Source organism: Peromyscus californicus, unplaced genomic scaffold, assembly GCF_007827085.1.
Source record: "Peromyscus californicus insignis strain IS unplaced genomic scaffold, ASM782708v3 Scaffold_5__1_contigs__length_169319896, whole genome shotgun sequence".
NCBI lineage: Eukaryota > Metazoa > Chordata > Mammalia > Rodentia > Cricetidae > Peromyscus > Peromyscus californicus.
In genome coordinates this window covers 168,054,875-168,074,883 of record NW_026294573.1, presented here as the reverse complement: position 1 = coordinate 168,074,883, position 20,009 = coordinate 168,054,875, and positions in this window count along the sequence as shown.

Below are 20,009 nucleotides of genomic sequence, written 5' to 3'. Positions count from 1 at the left end.
GGTCAAGGACACAGCCAAGTGTGGTGACACATGCCTTTAATCCCAGTACCAACCATAGAGACCTGGAGGTCTGTACAGACAGGCAGTGACGAGGAAGTGAGGTGGCTGGGCTAAGAGCCAATGAGAAGGCAGAAAAGCAAGGCAATAAAGGCACAGGTCAGACAGGAAGAGGTTCTCTTAGGAAGTTATGGTGGCATGGTGAGTAAGGTTAGCTGGTGGCTCTCATTATTTCCCTGATCTCTTTGCCTTTCACTCCTGTATTTGGCTCTGTGTTTCTTATTTAATAAGACTGTTCAGAAATTCGTCTACAACTGAGACTTTTTATCTGAGATGCTAGAATATATTTCTCACTTAATATTAAATTGAGGCTTAGAAATATTTGCTCAAAGTCATGCAACTGAAGAAACAGAGCCGTACTCAGATCACTGGTTTTGGGATAAAACCCCACATTCCTCTAGTTGCAGCACATTGCTCTTTAACTGGTTTGATTGGTTTAAACACTGGGAGGGAGAAGGGGCACGTGGACACAGGTACACTGATTTTAGAGATCTCATTGTGAAAGGGTAAGATTTTTAAGTGAGGGAAAACATCAGACCAAACTATACTTAATAGGAGGGTTCATTATGTGTTATTTTTTTTTTTTTAGCATGCCTAAAAACAGACTTCATGCACTGAATATGCATGTAATCCTTCAGGAGTCACCAACATAGTTCATTAACCAAGATGAAACCCTGACAAAAAATCTAGTGCAAACATGACTTTAGGTAGTCTCCCCGTAATACACAGGAAACAAATTAGGGAAAAGTAGACACATTGCTGAAGTCAGAGAGCATTCTGTAATGTCAGCCCCTCTAGCCCAGTCACACTTGACCCCGACTATGAAGGGCATGGGGCATAGATGGTAATTTCTTCTTCATGAGCAATGCTGACTGTTACCCTGTTTGCTTCTAAAATGGGCTGGAGGTGGTAGAACAAGTCCTGGGTTCAGTCCCTGGTATTTACATAATTTAAAGGCTTCCAAGACTGCTTCCATGTATTGTATGCACAGTAGTACACCTTTAAAATCTGTATTGTGTGGTGCTTTAAAAATAATATGTGGCCATTTTAACAAGTTGAAAATTAGAGAGAAATTTCAAGGATAGGAAAAATATTGCACCAAATGCCACTCTCCAAAGGTACAGCCTTGAATATTTTAACATACTTCCCTCAATTGATTGCTGTAAGTTTTATGTTTTTAATTGTGTACATGTGTATGTGTGTCTTAATGTGGGTATGCATATGTGTTTGTATGTGTATGTGTGTCTTAGTGTGGATATAAGTATTTGTATATGTGTCTTAATGTGTGTGTGTGTATGTATGTGTCTTAGTGTGGGTATATGATTTTGTTGTATGTGTATCTTAATGTATGTATGTGGGTCTTTGTGTAGGTATGTGTATGTGAGTACAGGTGCATGGGGATGCAAGAAACAATGTGTAGGATCCCTGGAACTGGAGTTAGGCAGTTGTGAGACACCTGACTTTGGTGCTGAGAACCTATTGTGTCTTCTACAAGAGCAGTACATACTCTCAACTGCCAAGTCATCTCTAGCTCCCTCAGTTGATTTTTATACACTGTTTACACATTACAAATCAAACTAAAGTCTTTTTAAAGTTATTTCTTTTACTTTTTGAGATTATAATAATAAAATTACATCATTTACTCTTTTCCTTTTCTCCCCCCAAACTCTCCAATATACCTCTTCTTGATCTTTTTCAACTTCATGACCCGTCCTTTTATTAATTGTTGTGATATGCATATATGTCTATACATATATATTCCTAAGCATGTAAATACAACCTCCTCAGACTAGTTAATGTTATCTGTATGTATGTTTTCAGGTTTGACCATTTGATTTTGTAAGATCCAGAGGATGAAGAATTTGCTATGAGATTGTGTCTCCTAGGAACATCAGAAGCTACACCAATAAAACCTCACCAACATGACCACCTAAGATGTGGACCTGGAAAAGTCCAGGGGCCTCAGCCTTGCTCAAAGAACTGCAGGAAAGTGAGGCATGCTAAGAGGAGAAGAAATAGTCTTACCCAGGGAAGAGCACACCGATGAGGTATCCAATACCAAATGGTTAGCCTTGAAGTCTTTTAAAATTCTCTCTTCCCAGATCTACATGAGCCAAACACTTTTAAAAAATGTGACACACACCTCTTCAAACCAATATTTTGTATTTCAACATATATACATGTGTATATGTAGACATACATGTTCTCATATGAGTGTATGTATTTATGCATGTACCATGTTGAAATTAAATTATTACCATGATACTAAGAAGTAGGGCTTTTTAGAGTCAATAAGACATTTTTCCATGATGTTCCCTCAGTCTTATTTTCTGTATCATGTTATGATGAAACATGAAGGAGCTCACCTAATGAGGTCCTTTGGGTACCAGCCCCTTAGACCTCTTCAGGGTCCAAAAAAGACCCTACAGCAAGTGAAAGAAATATAAATCTGAGGGCGAATGAATCAATCAACACACTTTTTCTTTGCATGTGCCTTTATTGTTTTGTCTATTCATCTAATTTTCATGTCCAATTAAATCCTTCCTAGCTTCTCCTCTACCCTAAAAATTCTTCTTCTTTTTTTTTTCTTTAGGAGACTTGGAGCAATAGAAAAAATTTATGAGTTACCTCTCATTGGTCAAAAGCACATTCCTAGGGTAAGCAATAAGGTCAAAGACATTTACCATGGCAACATGAAGTTTGAAGGTCTCAGAACCAGAGGAACAAACTCTGAGACATAGCTCTTTATCAGCAGACTTGGCAAGCGAAGAACTGGCATGTTTTTCTCAGTGTGCTTTGTGTGGATAACCTTGGTTGTATACCTGCAACTCTGATCTTGTGCATAACTGTAAAGTTTTAAACTTATGATCTATATACAAAGGTCTTTAGTCTAGTTTGAACTTAATCTGAGGTAAAAATGAGCCAAATGTATGCAGTTAGTCTGAACAAAGGGAACAAAACAGGCTTCAAAGAGTCTACAGTCCTTCATGGGACAATAGATCTAGTTATGAAGCATATACTAGTATATTTTCTATATATCAATTTTATACAGCTAAATGAGAAGTCATCTTTCTGACCATCCATGGATATGTGTGCCCAGTAGATGGAATATATACATGAGATAAACACAACAGCAATGGGAAAACAGCCACAACTGTTCTTAGGGAACAAATGAAATGACATATGAGAGAAATTACAGACAGAAGCAACTTGTCATTAACAGTCAATAACTCCATGGTCTTGTCAGGTGGGGCTCTCCATCAGAGAGTCTGGTGGGCCACCCTGATGAACACTAGTTGTCACCTGCTGTATACTCCCATGGCTTCTTGCTACCAGCAGCTCTCAATACTCACCATAAGCTAGTGCCATGCTCTTGAACATCCCAGAACTGTGGACAGTACATTCTTCTTCTTGAATTACCCACTCTAAGACACTGTGTTACAGCAGCAGACAGACTAAGACAACATGAGTGAGTATTGTTAACTTTGTTCTTTAAGAGCTACTACATTGTACTAAAGCCCTCTTTAAGCTTTCTTTTTCATTCAGCCTAATACTTTGTTCTGTTCAGTGTCAAAATTAATATATTATTCTTGAACTATAACTACTATATAATATTTTATGATATGATTAAACCACAACTTATGTGTTCCTTCTGAATAAAATTTAGTTCTTTTCAATGTTTCTTTTTTTATTGAAAACACACTAAAATGAATAGTCTTAAAATATGACTTCCTGGAGCACATTTGTAAGAATTCCTCTGGACAATATTTTTAGAGAAGAAATTGCTAGATCATAAGGTATGGATAATTTTAACATCACTTGATTTTTGCAAAATTCTTCTCCTATAATGATTATACCATTATCAACACCACAGCAGCTTATGAGATCTCTTTTCTTCAAATGTTTGTCAGCAAATGCTATGATGTGTGTGTCTCTCTGTTTATATGTCCCTATCTGTGTACACACACACACACACACACACACACACACACACACACACACACACACACTTTTATATTCTGGGTCTGAATTTTGGTATGTGTCTTTCAAATATCTTCTTTCAATTATTTTATGTTTGTCTTTTAAATTAGGTTGCTAAGCAAATTTTACATTTTATTGTCAAATTTATCAGTCTTTTTCTCTAAGAGTCATGCTCTTTTTCTGTCTCTTCTAAAATAAACATTTTCTTGATGCTCAGTCATGTGCCAAATAGTCCTCACCACCCCCACACCCTTCTACATTCTGTGCTGGGCTCTGATATCCCAACCTGCATAGATTATGTCACCAGCTTCCCTGGCTTCCGATTTCCAGATGAGTATGACCAGTTGACAGCATCTGCCAGAGATCAAGCAGAAAGAAAGAAAAATCAATGTATTTCTGCTCCTCATTTATCTTGTGCTTTGTGAAAATTCAGGACAATTCATCTATCCAAGTTCATGGTTCCTGTTGAATGACCATTTGAGTGGCTTCACCCTAGTGGTTCCTGTGTCCACTCACCCCCTTCTCTTCTCCCCTTCAAGTATAAAGATTATAACACTAAAGACTGTTGGCTGTTTGATAACCCCATAATTCTTTGTCTTTACTAGTTGGTTATTCTTACTCAAGCCAACAAGTAAGCAAATAGTCCAGGCATTAAACTCTTCGGTTATCACTTATAACTGATCACCTATTTCCTGTCCAGAGCCTCTCAATTCTCTCTGACTTTCATGGCTTATAATTTAAGAGTTTTTCATTGTTTATTTATATGGCATGATATCAAAAACTAGTTGCAATTTTTCCCAAGTGGGAAGCCATAAGCCAAACATCTATTGAATAGCCTAGTTTTTTTCATACTGTGACAACGCTACTCTACCATATACTAAGGAGTCATATGGTAAGCACATACTGAATTTGTTTCTGAAGTATTCTCTCAGTTCCAGAAAAGACATTTTTTTCTCATGATTTTGGCAGCTAAGAAGACCAAGATTAAGGTTACTAGACAATTTAGTACCCAGAAAGGTTTTCTCCTTGGGAGTCAGATCTTTGACAGCTGACATTGACCTTCCCTTAGTGCAGCATGTGAGGAAAGAGGGAAGGAAACTTTGGTTACCATCATGAATATTCCATTCTCCTAAGCTAATTTAACTTCTCCCTTGGCTCACATTTATGGCCTCATAAAGGATTGCCTCTGATAAAGTGATGGAAAAAGACATCACTGAGCTTAATTCAGGGGCTGGTAGATTGGAAGTCCTGAAGTTCCTGTCTACAAATGCCGTTACACTGAAGATTAATACTTCAACATAATGGTTTTACAGGTATACAAAATTGCATTTCACGGTGGCTGCTCCAGTTTTGTTGAACAAGTGCTAGATTAGCCAAGGACAGAAACTGACTTTTATTTTCTGGACTACTCAATCTGCCTGCAAGACCATGTCTTCTCTACAATGGACTGTCTGAAGTATATGTTAACATGGTATACAAATATGCTTACTCTCTTTGTGCCCACTCAACTGGTCTCTCAACACATCACTGCCACAATCTTGTGTGCTGAACCTTGTAATATTATTTCTTTTGGGCCTCTGACCAAACAGCCAGGTCATTCATTACCCATCAATTCAAACAAACAATTGCCTGAGGCTGCTTTTCTCTCAACACAATAGTAGTTAACTAAATGGTCATTGGGAAGATTTGCAGTCAACATTGTCTTCCAGGAACTACTCATAGGACTACATTTGCAGTAGCAGTCCACTTCTGGTTTACATCAATCTACCAATCCATGAATCAACTCAACTTTCTCTTTTTCCATTGATTGATCAGGGGCGATTCTTCATGAGGCCATAAATGTGAGCCAGAAGGAGGACCAGTGATTCAAACATAATGAGAGGCATGAAGGTTTGGGAACTTCTAGGGCATGAAACTAATTATATCACTTTTAAAATCCAATGGATTACAATTGAGTCTCTTAAACCTTAAATCTTTGTGGGTCTGCAGCTCTCCCATTATGATGTTCCATCTGGTCTCCCTGGTGACAGGGTCTCCCATGGTTCATATACTCAGTCACTGCCATTACCAAGAGTAATAAGATCAGTTTTTCAAATGATACACAGTTCCCCGCTAAAGATGATAGGACTTCTGCCCCTGAACTTTAAGATCTATAGTATGATGCGTTTCTTGAGGCTTTCCAGAGACTATATGTATACTGTTGTTTTTTTTTTAAAAAAAAAAAAAGAAAACTATGATCAAATATCTGACAAGGAGCAATTTCATGAAGGAAGGGTTTATTTTGTTCCATAGTTTGAGGGTGCATTGTGGGGAAGTCATGGGCATAAGAGAGTTAGGAGCTGCAGCAGTCAAGGACGTGACGCAGTTTGTCACACTATTTGCGGTCATGAAACAGAGGGGTGAATTCTGGTGTTCTGCTCACATTTTACTTTTGTTTTAGTCTTGGCCTTAGCCCAGGGGATTAGGCCAGTCGTGTTCAGGATGAGTCTTCCCTCCTCAGTTAGACATCTCTGGAAAAACCCTTATGGATGCACTTAGAAGTGTGTCTCCCTAGGCCAGGTGGTGGTGGCTCACATCTTTAATCCCAGCACTCGGGAGGCAGAGGCAGATGGATCTCTGTGAGTTCAAGGCAAGCCTGGTCTATAAAGCAAGATCCAGGACAGGAACCAAAACTACACAGAGAAACCTTGTCTCGAAAACAAACAAACAAACAAAAAACAAAACAAAAAAAAATAAGTGTGTCTCCCAGGTAATATCAAATCTAGTCAAACCCACAAAGAAGATTACCATCATGCCACTGGTGTCAATTTTAGCTTCCAGTGGACCTTTCTAGCCTGGCTCCATCTGTGGCAATCAAAGATATGACTTCAGGTAAGTCCTCAGGCTTAGCCAGTTCCTGCCAGGAGATAGGTAATATGAATAAAAACACAGGATTTTGTTGCATATGGAGGAAGCAAATTGCTCTTCTATTTGTCTACATCAGTTATCAATTATGGGGCTACTCCAAGATGAGGTAAGAGTAGGGAAATTTCCAGACAAGTTGCAGCTCTCATCTGTCTGGGAGGAAGATTTGTATACCTCAGTGGTTGCTCTTGAAGAATTCCAAGATTAATCCACCAGTCATACAACACACTGGCACAGGGGGATGGTAAATGACTGAAGGGGGGCCAATAGAACACTATACAGTTCAACACTAAATACTGTGTTTACCAGAGGGATGAACAGAAGGGGCTTAAAGAACCCTGGGTGTCATATCACAACTAAACAGATCCACCAAAATCAATCTTTGTTTCTAACGAAAGTAAGCATTAACCACAAAGGACTATTTGTGTGTATTTTGTTTAGGATGTACATAAATGTGTGCAGTGTTTCCAGACTCCCGGTTTCTGTACTTTTGTTTTTTTGATTTCTTTCTAATGAAAGGAATTTTCTGTTGAAAGTCTAATCTATGCCTTCAGTTAAATGTTCATTATTATGACTCAACACATGACATAGGAAAACTAAGTACTCTCATTATTTTAAAGCCGTGGGCCCCATGCTGTTGTGTGTTTCTAGGTTTAAGCGCAATAATTTGGAATGAATGTAAAATTACTATGGCACCATTACCAAAACAATCTGAACTGCTGTTGTTGATTTAAAGAATTCTCAGTATTTACAGTGTATGCCTCCAGTCTGGAGATGCTCATGGGTATTTATTTGAGTAGATGAACAGGAAAACTATTTGTAGTGATAGCAACAAGAAAGCAAAAAAACAGAAAGAGAAAGGTAATTTTCATAAAAAGGGCAAAATCCTTTTAAAACATGATGAGTCCAAATAGATAGTGTTGAATACAATTTTGGAGACAGTTATTTCAATCTTTTAAAACTAAACAATTTCTTATCTTCATGGACCATTGTAGGAAATTACTCAGCATTTAGGATCATGTGCTCAGAAACAATATGATACATATTATGACAGTTTCCAATTGTGGTTTAACTGGTGGGCTAATCTCAAGTGAAAATGGAAGTGACTTGTTGCATTAGACCCCAGAGATCCCCAATCCTAATTATCCCATTGTTTCCTCTGGCAAAAATCTCTGACTTGTGAAAGATGCTGCTCATCTGATGATCCCATTAGTGACTCATTCCCGTACTGCCTGCCCCATGCTGGAAATAGAGCAGGCAGTTAGGAATATCACTATGCTTCCCAAGCACAGCTCTCCATCGATCTTTAATGTTTACGGTTTACCAAGAATGAATGTCACTAAGTGGTAACAAGATACTATTAAGATAATGTAATAGGATACTGAGAATTCTCTAAGAACAGTATGTGCTTTCCTGCTTATTCTCTTTGGCTTGTGTCCCTTGGTCCAGGACTGTTTTTCCTTCTCTCTGTTATTGAATTTCCTTCTGTATTTAAGGCTCAGATCAAATATCAGCTCTGCGTAGATCTCCCTTTTCTCATTAATAAAAAGCACCCTCTCCCTCCAATTTGCTTGCAGAACTATTTCAATACTGATATAGTTGCAACTGTGTCTCTCTCTCTCTAGTTTTGCATTATTTGTGTCTACTTTTTGTCTTCTACCCTGTGACACCTTAAACTCTATGAACACATCCTTCTCATATTCATTTCCTGATGCCCAGAACAGTGCTTGACATAGTGTTATGCACTCAATTATATCCACACCATATGTTACTCTTTTCTGAAGCATGTCTTCACTCCGCCACGGCTGCCTGTGTGCAATGTCTGTTGAACTGCATAAAATCCAGTCACACACTGGACTGATATTTGATGAATATTTAAATTTCCTTAACAGTCTACAAAAGGCACTAGGAATAGCAGATAGATACTCATTTCATTTCTATGGCTCCTTCACGGCAGCACTTAGGAAGGAACATTTGGCTTCACCCTTTTGGATGAAAGCCAATAAACTAAAATCATGGTGCATGTAGACTGCAATTAAGGAAGTTGATGACAGGGGGCAAAGGCTAGGTTTCTCAATGTTAGAGAGATCAGGATCAAGCAAGGGGGAAGGCTAGAATGATCTAAGCATTAACAGATTAGAATGGAGATATGAGTATGAAATCATATTATCTTAATGTAAATATATAAAATAATAATGTGAGTGTTCTTATAGATATGTAAATACACCAGTTAATACACACATATGTATACCATTGCTTTGTCGTCTGGGAAAGTCTGTGATTAACAGTGCCCCCAAAGTATCGAGTACATTCAGTGTTCCATTGTGGGTTTTAATAGCCTGTTCCAGTACACAGCACTAGGGCTCCTTAGACAAACAGCACCTTACAGGACAAGAAATATACAAGTTGAATCTTGAATATTTCAAAGTATCAAAAAGTAAGTACTCAAAGAGATCAAAACGGTACCAGCAAGAAGCTTCAGCAGGTAAAGGGGATTGCCACCAAGCCTGACAACCTGAGTTTGATCCCCAGAACCCACAAGTGCAGAAATGGGCACATTTCCCAACCAACATAAAATAAATAATAAATAAATGTGGTTTTGAAATTATTTTAGATTTCATAATGATAGAATTTGTCAAAAGGGCACAGAAACAATCTAAAAAAATATTTCTGAATGACCAGAAATAAAAAAAAATTGAGAAAAAAGGTAACATAGCATATTGTATAGGCGAAAGAGTCTAGCCCATTATTAATGAGTATATATTGACAGAAAAAAATGACCACCATGGAAATAAACACACATTTTTTTTTCTGCAGAAGAATTCTAGTAATTTATGTAGGAAGATCCATTCAGTGTGAGTTGTATGTAGTTGCTGCTTTCCAAAGTGTACAATGTGGAGAGATGAGAAAGGATTAGCTTTATGGTGGGGAACGTACACATCTTACCTCATTAAATGATGAAGAGGTAATAGCAACAGCAACACTGGACAGGGAGGTAAGTGACAATGGTGTGTTAACTGTTCTCTATATCCCGTAACCCCAGTGTAATCATTTAAAAGTCAGACAAAAAACTCTATCAAGGTGCATTCCATAAAATGTTTGGCCATATATTTAAAAATTTGAAGTTCAGCAAAAAATGAAATCTATGAAACTGTCACAGTCCAGAGGAACCTAAGGAGTCATGACACTGAAAGGTAATCAGGTCCAAAGAGGAATCCTAAAAAAGAAAAGGTATTCTAGGTAAAATCTATGTAAGAGACTGACAGATATACTACATTATAATTGCATTCTACTGCACAATAGGGTGTCTATGGCTAACAGCACTGCTCTATTGTCACAGAGTGGCTGAAAGAGATGATAAATATGCAAGGTGATGAATATTATAAACAGCCTGTTTTATTACATGGCATATCCATGTATCAGAACATTACAGTCTACTCTATAAACATGGGTGTGCCAATTAAAACTAAACAAGCAAACTAAACATGATTGAGATTCTAATCAAATACTACGTATTTACATACTATAAAATAGAAGTCAAATATCAACCTTGATTTTTTTCTGTAGCCATGAATGACCTGGAATTTAGGGCCACACAGGCCCTTGATTTGTGATGACTCTCTTGTTTCTACCTTTAAAGAACTGAGGTTACAGCTTTGTATCACCACACTCGACTTTTTACCCTCAAAGTTTTTAATGTACGATATAGACTTTGTTCCAATCCATCCATACAGAAAATTTAGAACTCAGAATTCCTAATTAATAACACAGGTCCACACAACACTGCTATACTAGAACATGCTGTATTACATTATATACCAAATATCATAAGCACATTATAGAAACATGGATGAGCATATCTACGTCTTTCCACAATGCGAGAATTTATTGAGTAATAAATCCACAAGGTGCAGTGATTTCAACAGCAATTTGCCAGGCAATCCTGCCCCCATTGGTACTCCAAATAAGGTAAATGAAGGCTCTTTCATTTCAGTCTTAAATACCACTCTTGACGCTCCTATCACACAGAACACAATGAATCTACCTCCCTATAAGTTAAAAAGACTACAATAGTCTTCAAGAGGTTTCAGAAGTGGCATGAAAAGAGTGCAGTAGTCTGTGCTAACAAATCTAAACCAGCAATAGGGAAGAGTCAGCTGCTCGGGCCATGAGAATGCCAGGGATGGGAATAAAGGCGCAACACTGAGCCCAGCTACAAGGTGAGATGGGCAGAACTGGCTGGGGTTGGGAACAGCAGATGTAGGTCCAGATGGATGAACAGCAGGAGGAGCAGACAGCTGTCAAATAGGCTTCTGCACGTCAACAGCAAGGAATAAGGGAGACTGAACCATGGTGAAGCTGCAGGAGCAGTCAGGAGATTTAAGTCAGCTGGTCCTTGTTGTCCACCTTAGCCACCAGATGACAGGCTGCTTGTGGGGCCAGGGGCCATTGCCATTGCTAGACTACAAGTCCACCATTTCATGGAGTCCAAGCGAGGGAGTTACATAGTTTTCTTAATGTAACTTAAGCTTGAGCTCCCTGATAGGACCTTAATACAACCACAAGCCCCCACAGTCTCAATTCACCCTGATAAATGTGTAGGATGGTACTCTGGCTACTCTCCTGGTAAGTCACCACCGATCAGCCTATATTGCATGGTGGGTGTTTACTTGGTTACTTACAAACACAATCATCCTCCACCTTTAAAATGGAGTCAAAAGCTGATTATAAAACAATGTGCCTAGGGAAAGACACCTCCTGATAAACTACTGTTTTATACAATTTGAAGTAACTTGGAGTGTAGTAGGGCACAGCCTTCTCTCAACACTAAAGACATCTACAGAGAAAGAAGCTGGGGCACATTAGTTGCATGTAACATACTTTATTCCCCTATATACTTAAATCATCTCTACTTTACATACATTCTATGCTAGAATGCAAATGATAATTACATAGTTGCTGTATTATATGGCAATCATATCTGTTCATGCTCTGTACAGGTGCATTTTTATCCCAGATTATTTCAATCTGAGATTGATGAAATGCACAGACACAGAAACAGCCCATTCAGAAGACCAACTGTCTTCTTAACCCCAACAAGTGTATGGAGAACATTACGATTAGTGAAACTTAAATAGCAAAGGGAATTGGGCAAGTAGAAGCTGAGGTGGGAAAGGGGGACGAATGAATTGAAAAAGGAAGACTCGGTCTTCATGGAGCCAGGGCCTTAAGTCAATTCCAAATTTTACCAATAGCACTTCTGCCACATGACTTAATAATTTATGTAAAACTAATTCCAATGGAAACCCACCTGAATTAAGTTAGTATATGTTTTAGTTAGAGTTTCTATTTGCTACGAGGGAGCACTGTGACCAAAAAGCAAGTTGAGGAGGAAAGGATTTATTTGACTTACACTTCCATATTGCTATTCATCATTGAAGGAAGTCAGGACAGAAACTCAAGCTGGACAGAATCCTGGAGGCAGGAGCTGATGCAGAGGCCATGGAGGGGTGCTGCTTACTGACTTGCTTCCCATGGCTTGCTCAGCCTGCTTTTTTATAGAACTCAAGGATACCAGCCTATGGAAGAAACCACTCACAATGGACTGGGTCCTCCCTCATCAATCACTAATTAATAAAATGCCTTATAGACAGACGTTATGGAGGCATTTCCTCATTTGAGGTTACCTCCTTTCAGATAACTCTAGTGTGTGTGCCAAGTTGACATAAGACTAGCCAGCACAGTATACAGTCTGTTTTAGAATACACTTTCCCATGTAAGTAAAATGTCCATTCAAACACCAGTCTTTAACCCTTTCCACAAGTCTGTAATGCTATCACTCGTCTCAGTTTGTTCCTTCTAGACAACCCCAGGCAAGATTAGTTGCCCTTCAACAAGATGGTCCCTTCAATATTTTAAAACAGATTTTTATGTCTCTAATATCCTGCTTGTTATTCTTTCGGGGCACTATTAAGGAATTTCTTTTAATGAAACCAGGGCAGTAGTTTGCAAACATTGAAAGAGTACATTTTAAATTTTGCTTTGTGTAAGACATCTTCCTTGGCAACCATTCATCAACATTGCCTCATAGAAAGAGAAAGCTGAATGCTGCCTCAAAAAGGAAGCAGGAAACTCTCTAGAAGAGGGAATGGGAAGCCCTTGTTTTATTGCCTTCTCAAGGACATGACAGACACTGAAAACAGAGGGGTAGTGTGCCAATTGCTTAAAGAACAGTCATCTTCCATTTCAAAGGTTGTTGCATTATTCTGGGTTGTAGCTCAGTGTTTACCCACCTTGTATGAGACTCTGAGTTCAATACTCAATCATGGGAGGAAAAGTAGTTAACTCATTCATCAAAGGAGGTATCTGCCTCATAAATTGTCAAGACTTGTGCTACATGCAAAGCACTTAGGACAGTGTTTGGAATCCAGTAGCCATTCAACAGATGGTAGCTGTGGTCCCCACCCTGAGAATACCAAAAGGGTATTTTGTTTGTTTTTCTCCACTGCTCTAGCATCATCCACCAGATACAGAGTTCAAACTGTATGGTTTTTACCCCAAAAAGGGGTAATTAATCAAAATAACTAACTAAACATATTTCAGTTAAATAATTTCTTTTATTTAATGTGTTTATGTCTGAGCATATGTATGTGTACCACAGGCATGTAGGTACCCAAAGTGGCCAGAAGAGGGTGTCTAATTTTCTAGAACTGGAATTGCAGGCAGTTGTGAGACACTGTGGGTGCTAGGAACTGAACCTGCGCCCTCTGTGAAAAGAGCAAGTGCTCTTCACCACTGAGTCATTGCTCTAGCCCTTGTAATTTTTAGTAAATTACAAATAGTAATAGTAAATTTGTGAACAGGCAATTCACAGTAGAAAGGAAGGAGTCAGAAATGCAAAATAGACACAATAAAATACATGTACGAAAGAATCCTAAAACAGGTGCACAAATCTCTATAAACACTGAATACAGAACAAGAACAGAGGCAGGTGGGGTGAGATATTTGAAAAGAAGATGAAATTAAAATGGTTCGGAGACATGACATGTCCAGCAGGCACTTTGGCAAGCTGTGGTCAGAATTCAAGTGTTCTTTTGTTGAACCTATCACTAAGATGAATTCAGACTTATTGGTACTCATCTATAGTTCTTTAGAGTAAATCAATCAATTAGATTTTTTAAAGCTAAGCATGCTTGTTAAATTGCATGAATAATAGTAAAGGGAATATGACATTAAACCATTCAAGGATTTAACAGCAATTAGTAAACAAATGTGATTGTTCTAGAAACATTAATCTAGACAAACTCCTACACACACACACACACACACACACACACACACACAAATGCAGACAACAGTGGGCACTTCATTGCTCATCTCCTTCCATTCCAGAATAAATAAATCATCATAAAATTATACAAGAGAACAACACCATAGGCATTTAAAATGCATTGACTACCCTGGCATGCATAATGCTAGAAAGGGATGTTTAATATAGAAAAAACAAGTAGCAGAATGTAGGCAAAAAGTTATAACAAATTACATAAACTTAAATGAAGAGACCTGTGTTGTTTACGACTTTGTACATATGCACAGGCAAATTATGAAACCATGCACGGAAGGATCCATCCAACACCAAGGCAGCGCTTACCTCTGGGGAGAGTGGGAGGCTGAGTGGGAGCAGGGATGTGGGCGAAATGACTTTAGCTCTCTCTGTGACATTTTATTCCTTTTTAAAAAAAGAGAGCTGAAGCAAATATGTCAAAATATTGACATTTGATATATCTGAGCAATAGGTAGACAGGTGTCACATATTTTCTGTATTTTTCCACATACTAAGTAGTTATTTATTTGGAGATGTTAAAACCGATTCAAGTAACTCATAAGGTTTTAAGACTAAATCAAACTTCTCTCCTTCTCCTTTGACAATTCCATCTTTCTATATTTCTTTTGCTTTTACAGGAACATATGCATGCATAATTTTTAATTTGTGTCAGATGACACACATTACTCTTCTACTTGCTTGTATGGCTCTTTGCATAAGTCAATACACAGATCTACATCACTTTGTATTTTTCACCCTGTGGGTGTGTTACAAGTTTATAACCTGATTTCCCCACTGATGAGCAATTAGATTTCCAGGGTTGTTTCTGTTTGTGGATTTAGGAAGAAATAATGCTGCAATAGTTCTATAACCAACAAACTTGTGTATTTATCTCAGCATTGAAGGTGAGTCAGAGAAAAAATCCCAGAACTGAGGGCATGGGGTTAACAGTACGCTATGACTCCTTCTAATTGCTTATAACAGCTGTAATATTTTATGTCACCAAGTCTTATCCATCCCAGCAAGCAAGGGGCATTGCCAGTCTCCTCTTTATTTAGCAGTCTGAATTCCTTGTTTCTCCCACTCCTTCGACAAATTGAAAAATGAAGAGTCTTTCAAATGTTTACTGGGCAGTCTCTCTCTCTCTCTCTCTCTCTCTCTCTCTCTCACACACACACACACACACACACACACACACACACACAAACACACACACACACAATGTTACTATGAGTTAACTATCACATACACACACACACAATGTTACTATGAGTTAACTATCACACATATACACACACACACACACACACACACACACACACTGTGTGTACATGCACCTATGTGTGTTCTTTAAGACTTGCTCACTGCATTTAGTTAAAATCGTTTGATATCGGCTATACAACTCACCCATTTATTCAGTAAACATTCTTATAGCAGAGGGTAGATGATGCCTGGAACTAAGAAGATGAGATGGCCAGTACCAATGAGGTTGTGATTGCTCCTGCAGGGAGTTTACAACCCAGTAGAGGGAGACACGCAAATCCAGGTGACCTAGCAGGTGCAGCAAGAAACAGGGTCTGAGCAGAGTGTGGTGAGCTCTTTGTGGAGCCGAAAGGTCTGGCTAATCTCCACGCAGCCATGGGATGCTGGATCTTGGTGATGGAAAAGCATTTGCCATGTCCTCTCCAGAGCTGCAAGAGGGGAAGACAAAGAGAGCGGAGGGGAGGGCATGTACAATAGCACACAGGGGTGGTTAGTATGGACTGGTCCTCAGCAGTCACAGCCCAGGATGGAAGACTCACAGGACTTGGACTCTGTCCTGCCGTACAATGTGCCACTGCAGACTTCCCCTGGGCAGTTTGGGCAATGTGTCTGGAGCACCGAATGTTTGGGGTTAGAAATCTGGGTTCAAGAGTCATCAACATTAGGGAGATTTGTCATTAGTCATGGCCTTGTTGAACTGCCCCTGTTCCTAGCTTTCCAATGTATTTCCAGGTTTGACAGAAAACTAACTGGTTTTCAACCACTGTTTTTGAGAAGGTTTGTAGGGGCTTTATTGGTTTTTAATGCCCCTTCTCTTGTTTTTAGTACTTGCTTCTTGATGCAGTCATGTATGTCCTACTCACTTCTACTTTGTTTAAAATGTCTGTACATGAACACACACGCACGCACACGCACACACACATGCCCATACACACACATACACACAAGGTTAACCTAATGGTGTTTAGAACTGTGTCTGTACCAATATCAGCAGCTTATAGTCATCCCACAGAGGGAATGGCCATCTCTCATGGCAGAATACTGAATATAAACCCCATGTATTTGAAGTTTGTGCTTTTCTGGCATGGAGTTTTCAGGACAGAACTCAAACTCTTAAGTTTTATGTCAGTAAAACTTCACTGTGTTTAGAGACAAATATAATCACAGCATTTTAATTATTTCCACTCTCAAATAAGCTCCTTATGAAGGTTATTTTAAAATTTTAAACCCAGCAAGCTAGATTCTGATTTCAGCAGCAGCTCTGCTTCCTTTAGTTTCAAGTGGCGCCTACATTATTGAAGGAGACCCATCACTACTGATTCCTTAATAAACCAAATAACATTTCACAATTGACTCATTATCCCCAATTATTCTGATTCCTGAATTCTAATCTGATCATGTAGTTTATGATATTATATCCTATATTCAATTTTGCATCATCAAAATAAGATATGCATAAGGAGCAAGCATATGTTTGTTCCCTCCAGAAGGGAATGTAGTTGGTTCTTCAGGGACCACCCTTCACAATGCCTCGCACACCTCCTCCAGTGTGATTCAGTTCTCTCTTAACTTGCTCACTAACGCTCATTGCTAATCACTGTCTGCTGTTTCACAGCGTCTGTAACACTAGAAAGCGGATGTCACCTGTCACGTTCCACTTCTCCTTCCCTGTTTCTTTACATTCCCATTCATACTTCTCCATTAGATGCATTTGCAATTTTAAACAATATAGTTAAACATCTATTTTCTATCGTAATAGAGGTACCCAGTGCTTCTTGACCTCTGCTGTAAAAGATCAGGATGTCAACATGTTAGCATCATTACTTTAACACTGACCTCATCTTTCAAAGCTTTACTTTCTGTATTCTCAAGGTGAAGAAAATGTGCATTATTATATTGCAGTTTTTGAATTTGTTTCTGAATTGTTTATGTCATCATTTTTAAAGTTAAAGTTCTAATAATTAATAGAAAATTTTGGTATCAAGAATGCACACATCTGGAGCACTGGAGAGATGGTTGGCTTGGTCACTCAAATGCCTGTATGCAAGCATGAGGACAGTTCATATCACCAGAACCAAAAAGAAAACGCCAAGGGTTATGGTGTTTATTTGTACCTCTAGCACTGAGTGAGGCCAGAGGAAGAAGGGAAATGGGCTAGAGACAGGCAAATCTCGAAAGCCCATTGGCTAGTCAACCTGACTGAGTCAAGGTCTTTCAAGTTCAGTGAGAGACTCTGTCCCCCAAAATAAACATGGAATGGCTGGTGACATTGCTTAGCCTTAAAGGGCACTTGCTGGTCTTCCAGAGGACCCTAGATCAGCTGCCAGGACCTATCCATGTCAGGCTCACAGCTGCCTGTAACTCCAGCTCCAGGAGACCTGCTGCTCTCTTTTGGCCCCTGTAGTCAACCAAACACATACAGTATACATTCACACACACACACACACACACACACACACACACACACACACACACACACACACACACCACAGAAAAGGAGCAAGCATATGTTTGTTCCCTCCAGACCTTGTAGCAGTTTCCTCACTCCACTCGGCATGCTTTCTGCTGTCTCTGCTTCACAGCGTGCCTCGCCTGTATTCTCACAGCTCTCCTTCTGTCTAATTGACTGATTCCTTTATGTCACTAACACTGCCCCCGGAGACCTCTGGCTGCCTGCTCCAATCTGGGCCGGATCCCCTTTGGCTTCAGTAAAACTGTCATTCGGGGCTCGTTTGCCACTGTGTGTCTGGTACGACTGCCTCACAGGGCCAGTCTTGTCTCCTTTCTTGCTGTTATTTAGGAATGCTTCTTTAAGTCACTGTCTAAAGAAATGATGAGCCTCATAAGGAAAGACCACTGGGACAGAGAACAGATCGCAGAACTAAATCCTCATGTCTACAGGTAAATGATTTTTGACAAGGTTTTCAAACCATCCACTATAAAGATGATAGTATTTTCAATAAATGGTGCTAAGAAAATTGGACATCCATGTACTAAAGAATGTAGCTGGATCCTTAACTTATATGATAAGAGTAACTCAAAATTGTTTAAATGATTAACTATTAGAGCTGAAGCTATAAAATTTTTATAGGAAGACACTGGGGAAACCTTCATGTCACTGATACTTCTGGATAGGAGACAGAAACACTGGCAGCAGAAAAAAAGAAACAGATTCTTAGACCTCATTGAAATCTGAAACTTCAGTGCATCAAAAGCACTGTCCGGGGTTGAAAAGGGAAGTCAGTTATGTGTGTGTGTGGTGGCTGTACCTTTGAAGTCTGCGTTCTCAGACAGCAGAGGCAGGCAGATCTTTGTGATTCAGGGCCACCCTTGTCTACAAGAGTCACAGGTCAACCAGGGCTAGGCCATGAGACCCTGTCTTAAAAAAAAAAACAGTTAAGTCACATGATGGAAACCATTAAACCTTACACCTCTGAAAAAGGGTAGTATAGGGGTTGGAGAGAAGGCTTAGCAGTTAAGGTCACTGGCTGCTCTTCCAGAGAACCAGGGTTCAATTCCCAACACTCACATGGTAGTTCAGAACTAATAGTAGCTCCAGTTCCAAGGGATCCAATGTCCTCATCTGGCCTCTGCAGACATCAGACATATGTGTGGTATGCAGGGACACACGCAGGCAAAACATTCCTATACATAAAACAACTTTTAACGAGTAGTATATTCATACACACAACTCCTATAACTCAGTAATCACAAAATAAACAACTAAATTGAAAAAGAGAGAGTCAAAGTCTGCTGGTAGCCGTTTTTCCAAAGAAGTCATACAAACACCCAGTAAGGACAGAATAAGCTGCTCCACTTGGGAAACAGACATTGAAACGGTGATGCGGGCAGGTGGGATGGCTCAGCTCGTGAGGGGGCTTGCAAGCCTGAGGACTTGAGTTCTTTCCCTGGAACCCACAGTGGATGGAGAGAGCCAGCTCCTGCAAGCTGCCCTCTAACCTCCACACCCTCACTGTAGGATGTGCACCCCCGTTCACAAACTCACATCACACACATGTGTACCTCACACTATTAGGATGACTGTAGTGAAACAGAAAGGCGTGCTGGGGAGGATGTAAACAACTTGGAACTGTTTGCTCTGTTAGTGGGGCTGTAAATAACGCAGCTGCTGTGGAAAACAGCCGGTAGTTACAAAACCATTAAGTGTGGAGTCACCAATCATTCAGTAATCTGCTTTTAGCTATGAAACCCGCCCCCCAAAATGAAAGCAACAACTAAAGTGTATATCCGTGCATCAGGCTCGCAGCAGTGTTGTTCACAAGCGCCAAAAGACAGAAACAGCCCAACTGTCTGCTGATGTGTGGATGGGAAAACAAAATGGAGTACCGAGGAATACGACAGCAATGTTGAAAAGGAATGAAACTGTGATACAAACATGGGTGGAATATTTGCAAATCTTCTAAGTGAAACGGGCCAAACATGGAAGGTCAAATGCAATCTGATTCCACATACCGGAGGC